This window comes from Oncorhynchus mykiss, chromosome 5 (assembly GCF_057628025.1).
Source record: "Oncorhynchus mykiss isolate SJ-2025 chromosome 5, ASM5762802v1, whole genome shotgun sequence".
NCBI classification, from domain to species: domain Eukaryota; kingdom Metazoa; phylum Chordata; class Actinopteri; order Salmoniformes; family Salmonidae; genus Oncorhynchus; species Oncorhynchus mykiss.
The window spans coordinates 60,510,372-60,518,028 of record NC_143026.1 but is presented as its reverse complement, the minus strand read 5'-3'; the positions used below and the strand labels follow the sequence as shown (position 1 = coordinate 60,518,028).

At 44.9% G+C, this 7,657-nt stretch overlaps 1 long non-coding RNA gene across 1 annotated transcript; it reads left to right on the top strand.

Annotated features, from left to right (window-relative positions):
- Positions 1-274: 274 nt before the first annotated feature.
- LOC118964628 (uncharacterized) lies at positions 275-2,064 on the top strand. Its single transcript, XR_005051821.2, has 2 exons — positions 275-703; positions 1,203-2,064. It is a non-coding gene; the product is annotated as an uncharacterized LOC118964628 (long non-coding RNA).
- Positions 2,065-7,657: the final 5,593 nt, after the last annotated feature.

Genomic DNA, 7,657 nt, shown 5'->3' with positions numbered 1-7,657 from the left:
AGGTAATCGAGCTCAAAACTTGCGGACTTCCCCCCCAACACGTTCAAGAGGGAAATACATGTGTATACCCTGTAGCTGTAGAGGGAAGTGGGCAACATATTTACAAAAGGACTGCAGAGCCTGCCGTGAGCTGGAGAACTTGCTAGAGATAAAGCCCTTCCTCTATGTGGTTCATGCCAAAGCTCGTGGAGTGTGAGGTATTATACAAGTCTTTTCAATCCCACTAGTTAGTAGTGAATTATTGTGTCATAAGTACATTGTAATCAGTGTCATAAGTACATTGTTTCTTCGTAAGAAGATCACGTTCATTCTCACCCAATACATATATCAAATGGGGAGGGGCCAACCAGGAGAGTGCAGCCTGTACACTTGGGGAGGAAGTTGAACAGGCAAACGCCTTCATCTTGAAGATATACTGTATTTGGTGCAAATAGCTGTCGCAATACATGGAACTGGTTTGCCTGGGTGTAGCTTTGTGTATGTGGCTGTCAGTGAGGTTAAAGGATACATTTTAAAGTTGAAAAAACCCTGTCCTAGCACTTGTGTCAGCTACGTAGTCTAGATTTCAATGACTGGTTTGCGTTCTGCTTTAAATGAAAACTGCACTCGTCTCTGTAAATGTGACTTCTTCAACAGAGCACTGAACCAGCGCAGTTGGCGTTTCACCCATATGAGTGCTACCCTGAGCAAATCATTCCGTGAGGTAACCTTGAAAGATAGTTTAAGCAAACAGTCGTGAATTTGCAACAAAATGTTTAACCTTTATTTAACCAGGAAAAGCCCATTGAGACCCAGAGTCTCTTTTTCAAGGAAGAACTGGCCAAGAAGGCAACAACAATCAATACATTACAGAATTAAAACATACAACAATACAACAACACGATCCAGCCTAAAAAAAAGCATTTACACTCCTCTGTAACAGAGTCTCCCATCAACATTTTAAATCCATTCAGTGGCACTAACATATCTAGATGAAGCATGGATTGTAGACTATTCCATGTCACTGGTGCACAAGACGAGAAGGCAGTCTTGCCTAATACTGTAAATGTCCTGGGGACTACTGCTTTCTAATTAGTGACATTAATGTTTCGTTAGCTTTGCAATGAGTTTAATGGTCATTTGTAAGATACTGTCTGCTAACAAGATTTACACATCATGCCACATTTCTCAGATTCTTCTTCTTAATTTGTTTGTCCTCATAGACCAAGCAAAAACTTCTGAATGAAAAGGAGAGTCTTGAAGTTCTGAAGAACCTAATGTCTGTGAATGATGGCCCGGTAAGGCAGTGAGTCACTGATGTCCAGGAGTGGGTAAGTAGTTGTGTTTTTTTACAACTCCATACAAATGTTAAATGGTGTTGCTCTCCAGAAGTATGACAATTTACTTTCATCGCTCGGCATTACTGACAGACCTTATATGGGATCAAATGGAACGTGCATGATGATTAAGCCTAGTTCTGTAGAACCTCTGTAGATTTGCCAAATGTGAGGACTTCACCTCTAATTCTGTAACGTAATTCTTCGTCCTCCTCTGACGAGGAGTATGAAATGTCGGACCAATGCGCAGCGTGGTGTGTGTTCATGATGATTTATTATACTGAACACTGAAAATACAAAATAACAACGTGAAAATAAACGAAAACCGAAACAGTCCTGTAAGGTGCGTAAAACACTAAAACAGAAAATAATCCCCCACAAAGCAAAGGTGGGAAAAGGCTCCCTAAGTATGATTCTCAATCAGAGACAACGAACGACACCTGCCTCTCTGAGAGCCATAGACTACCCACCCCAACTGATAGACTACCCACCCCAACTCATAGACTACCCACCCCAACTCACGCCCTGACCATACTAAAACAAAGACATAAAAGAACTAAGGTCAGAACGTGACAAATGCTGTCAATTTGGTCCTTTCCTTATCAGAACCAATGGAAGACAGTGAGATGAAATTACTGAAACACCAAATGGAGGAACTGTCCGAGAGGCGTAAAACAGTAAACACATCGCCTGTACAGACCAACTGGTATGATGCATTTAAAAATGATGAAATCAGACACCGTAATAATTTTTTTTTTTAAAAACGGAACTATTTCTTTCAACACATCCGCATATACGCGTTTTTCTTCCTGTTCAGGTGTGGTTCAAATGACCTTCCGTGACATCTTGTTAATCATCACATTGACCACAGCAGCTGTTTAACTCCAGATCTTCCAATCGTATACAGGGATATACTTATGCCAGTTTTGCATTGCGCTTCAGTGTAACGGGCGGTCTTGGAGATTAACCGCCTTCATGGGGATCCATTTGTCACCCCCACAAGCAGGCATACGGTACAACCCACTTACACACTCCTCTGTGCTGCTCAAGACGTTGTGGGCTCTACAATTACAGTACTGCCAATGGAAAGGGCCATTTTCTCTTCAGCCTACCCCATGTTCAACCTACACCAGACACAGGTTGAGAACGACAGTGGCAACTTTCACAACTTTTTCTTGCCAACGGGCAACATTTGCCAGTATGCTTAGAAGTGTATCTGATTCATCAGAAAGGCCATTGTCTGGTTGTGATATTGTTTCCAATATCCCTCTGTACTTTCCAGTTGATGGAGGACACGTTTCATTACATCTGTTGCAATGATCACGTCGTCAGTTTGTCCTGGCACAACTAAGACTGGCACCAGCTTTCATACAGTTCATTAATTCGATATGGAGCTCATATTCACATTTGAGATCAACCTGTTGTCCTCCACATCCAATGAGGTACCACAGGCGTGGACATTTTTTGGCTTTCAGTTCAGATGTCTTTGAAGCAATGTCTGATCGGAGTCCTTTTAGTTCTACTGAGCCCTGCACGGTCACTGGTGCATAGAACAAACAATCCTTACTAGTCTCTGAGTATGTTTGATATATCACATGTGTCGCCTTGGTGTTTCTCTTTGTACGAAGACGGTTCTGTTTCAGGACTCTGTTTTTATCTGCACCTTCCCCCTCAAGGTGCAGAACTATTCATTTAAAGCTGGACCTTGATTTTGTGGCCGCTGATCGACTGGCGCCTCTCTTCAAACTTCCTGCTTTTGTGGGCCGTCTACAGTTTGACGGCCAAGACTGACATTTGAAGCACAGGCGGTCATTAATACAGTGGAGTGAGCCACATCTTTACATATGGCATATGGGAAGGGAGACAGGAGTGCAGTCCTGCGAGACCCTGTTGTGGCAGGGGGAGCAGAGTTTTGGTTTTTGAGAAACTGTTCTAGCAGTGTTGCGAGTTTTGTCATTGTCACCTGATCATTGCCACTCTGAACTCCTTGAACCACTGAGATAGGAACGGGGCACTGAGCGCTCTTCTGGTTTCCTATAATGTCAATATGTTTTGTTTCCACCTGCCACTTTGATGGCAGTCTATCAATTCCTGGACTTCATCCACTGTCCATTTCTTCCTAGGCTTGCATCCGAATGCTGTGTACAGTTCATGTTTGGGGCGACCGCAAAACCCACGTCATCCATCTGTCTGCCCTGGCTTTGTAGACATTCATTAGCTAGATCTGCTACTCGGTTAATGCACACCCAGTAGTCTAAGCTACACGCCCCCCCCCCCCCCCGACAAGGTTTTGTCTCTTAAAAATCTTGAAGAGGCGTAGTGGAGGAGATGGCCTCACCAAAGTGCTGTTTCAAAATGCTGAAAATAACCTCAGGTTCTCTGCTGATGTTTACAAGGGTTGCTGCAGATTCCTATCTTGACTATGTCCTTGGCCCTCCCCATTAATCTTTCTATGATTTCATTACCTTGCTTTGGCATTTTGAAACCTTTCTTTACCAAGTAAATCTTCATAATTACCTGCCACTCCTACACAGTACATGTATCTGTGCTATCACGTCTGAAAGTGGGAGGCATGCACACTGGGACAGTGTTGGCGGCTACCTTGGATGGACTAACATTTGCTGATAGACTTGAATCAATACTCTTTCCAGTCTTTTGACACGTCTGTTTGACTAAATCAAGCATGATGCTCGGCTGAGTGTGGTATTCATCATCATTGGAGTGATTATCATCTCCATCACGCTGACCTGTTGTTTTGATCAATAGCATTCTCTTGCTCCTTTACTGCCGTTACAACAGCAGTCCTGAGCAAGCTCTGCTCTACCATTCTAATTATCTGAGCACCTCTCTGAAGAGCAGGCAGACCAACTTTCCAAATAGAGGAAGCGCACACGATACACACTAGTTGTTATTTCAAGGAAAATAATACAAAAAAGGTAAGTCTGAAGTTGGAAAACAAATTGAATTGAGAGAGGAACTGTTGGCATTCACAATGGATGTATTGCCACACCTTTTAGAATGACAGTAAATACTTGTATGTATTCGACAACACATAATGAAAGGAAACCCTATTAATCATTACACAGAAAGTCAACAGTCTGTTTTTTTTTTACATCCATTGTGAATGCCAACAGTTCCTTTCTCAATTCAAATGTTTTTCCAATACTCCCCCTCGATAACCACCAAGCCTCGATGTGAAATAGATCCCGTACTCTGATCCCATATCTCCACATAGTTTTGTCAGATAACACTGTGAAACTAATAATTATTTTTTAATTTGACCTTTATTTAACCAGGCAGGCCAGTTGAGAACAAGTTCTCATTTACAACTGCGACCTGGCCAAGATAAAGCAAAGCAGTACAACAACAAAACAACAACACAGAGTTACACATGGAATAAACAAAAGTACAGTCAATAACACAATAGAAAAATCTATATACAGAGTGTGCAAATGGAGTAAGGAGGTAAGGCAATTACAATTTAGCAAATTAACACTGAAGTGATAGATGATGATGTGCAAGTAGTAATGCTGGTTCTGCAAAAGAGCAAAAAAGTAAATAAAAACAATATGGGGATGAGGTAGGTAGTTGTATGGGCTATTTACAGATATGGGCTGTGTACAGCTGCAGCGATCGGTAAGCTGCTCAGATAGCTGATGCTTAAAGTTAGTCTCCAACTTCAGCGATTTTTGCAATTCATTCCAGTCATTGGCAGCAGAGAACTGGAAGGAAAGGTGGCCAAATAAAGTGTTGGCTTTGGGGATGACCAGTGAGATATACCTGTTGGAGCGCGTGCTACGGGTGGGTGTTGTTATGGTGACCGGTGAGCTGAGATAAGGCAGAGTTTTACCTAGCAAAGACTTATAGATGACCTGGAGCCAGTGGGTCTGGTGATGAATATGTAGAGAGGCCAAGCCGACGAGAGCATACGGGTCGCAGTGGTGGGTGGTATATGGGTGTCGCGGTCGTTGTAACAAGGAGACTAAGGCGCAGTGTGAGATGAATACATTCTTCTTTCATTAAAACGAAGAACACTTAAACAAACTAACAAAATAACAAAACGAACGTGAAGCTATAAACACGAGTGCTGACATGCAACTACACATAGACAATAACCCACGAAATACCCAAGGAATATGGCTACCTAAATATGGTTCCCAATCAGAGACAACGATGAACAGCTGCCTCTGATTGAGAACCAATCTAGGCAACCATAGACATAAAAACATTTTCCACCATAATTTGCAAATAAATTCATTAAAAATCCTACAATGTGATTTTTCTGGATTTTTTTTTTCTCATTTTGTCTGTCATAGTTGAAGTGTACCTATGATGAAAATTACAGGCCTCTCTCATCTTTTTAAGTGGGAGAACCTGCACAATTGGTGGCTGACTAAATACTTTTTTTCCCCACTGTATATCACCCTCATCACACCCTGACCTAACCAAAATAATAAAGAAAACAAAGAATACTAAGGTCAGGGCGTGACAGTACCCCCCCCCCCCCAAGGTGCGGTCTCCCAGCCGCAAACCTAAACATATATGGGAGGGCCTGGGTGGGCATCTAACCTTGGTGGCGGCTTAGGTTCTGGACGCCGCCCCCCTTCTTTACACTGAGGGCTGGGGACCCTCGATGGGGACCCCGGGCTGGGGACCGTCGCTGGAGACCACGGACTGTGGCCTATCGCGGGAGGTTGCGACTGTGTTCCGTCGTGGGAGGTTCCGGTCTGTGGCCCGTCGTGGGAGGTTCCGGTCTGTGGCCCGTCGTGGGAGGTTCCGGTTTGTGGCCCGTCGTTGGAGGTTCCAGTCTGTGGCTTGTCGTTGGAGGTTCCGGTCTATGAACTGTCGCAGGACGCTCCGGTCTGTGAACTGTCGCAGGACGCTCCGGTCTGTGAACTGTCGCCGGACGCTCCGGTCTGTGAACTGTCGCCGGACGCTCCGGTCTGTGAACTGTCGCCGGACGCTCCGGTCTGTGAACTGTCGCCAGACGCGCTGGACTGGGTACGGTCGCCGGACGCGCTGGAGGCGCACAAGAGGCCTGGTGCGTGGTGCCGGAACTGTTGGTACCAGGCTGGGGACACGCACCTCAGGGCGAGTGCGGGGAAGAGGAACAGGGTGTACTGGACTCTGGAGGCGCACGGGAAGCCTGGTGCATGGTGTTGGCACTGGTGGTACTGGGCTGGAATATGGCTACCTAAATATGGTCCCCAATCAGAGACAACGATAAACAGCTGCCTCTGATTGAGAACCAATCTAGGCAACCATAGACATAAAAACACAACCCCATGAACACACAATAACCCTAGACAGGACAAAACACATACACTGGGGAGAACAAGTATTTGATAGACTGCCGATTTTGCAGGTTTTCTTACTTACAAAGCATGTAGAGGTCTGTAATTTTTATCATAGGTACACTTCAACTGTGAGAGACGGAATCTAAAACAAAAATCCAGAAAATCACATTGTATGATTTTTAAGGAGGGAGCTGAAAAATCAGGTTCAGGTCTGGAGACTGGCTAGGCCACTCCAGGCACTTGAGATGCTTCTTACGGAGCCACTCCTTAGTTGCCCATGCTGTGTGTTTCGGGTCGTTGTCATGCCACGACCCATCTTCAATGCTCTTACTGAGGGAAGGAGGTTGTTGGCCAAGATCTCACGATACATGGCCCCATCCATCCTCCCCTCAATACGGTGCAGTCGTCCTGTCCCCTTTGCAGAAAAGCATCCCCAAAGAATGATGTTTCCACCTCCTTGCTTCACGGTTGGGATGGTATTCTTGGGGTTGTACTCATCCTTCTTCTTCCTCCAAACACGGCGAGTGGAGTTTAGACCAAAAAGCTATATTTTTGTTTCATCAGACCATATGACCTTCTCCCATTCCTCCTCTGGATCATCCAGATGGTCATTGGCAAACTTCAGACGGGCCTGGACATGCGCTGGCTTGAGCATGAGGACCTTGCGTGCTCTGCAGGATTTTAATCCATGACGGCGTAGTGTGTTACTAATGGTTTTCTTTGAGACTGTGGTCCCAGCTCTCTTCAGGTCATTGACCAGGTCCTGCCGTGTAGTTCTGGGCTGATCCTTCACCTTCCTCATGATCATTGATGCCCCACGAGGTGAGATCTTGCATGGAGCCCCAGACCAAGGGTGATTGACCGTCATCTTGAACTTCTTCCATTTTCTAATAATTGCGCCAACAGTTGTTGCCTTCTCACCAAACTGCTTGTCTATTGTCCTGTAGCCCACCCCAGCCTTGTGCAGGTCAACAATTTTAACCCTGATGTCCTTACACAGCTCTCTAGTCTTGGCCATTGTGGAGAGGTTAGAGTCTGTGATTG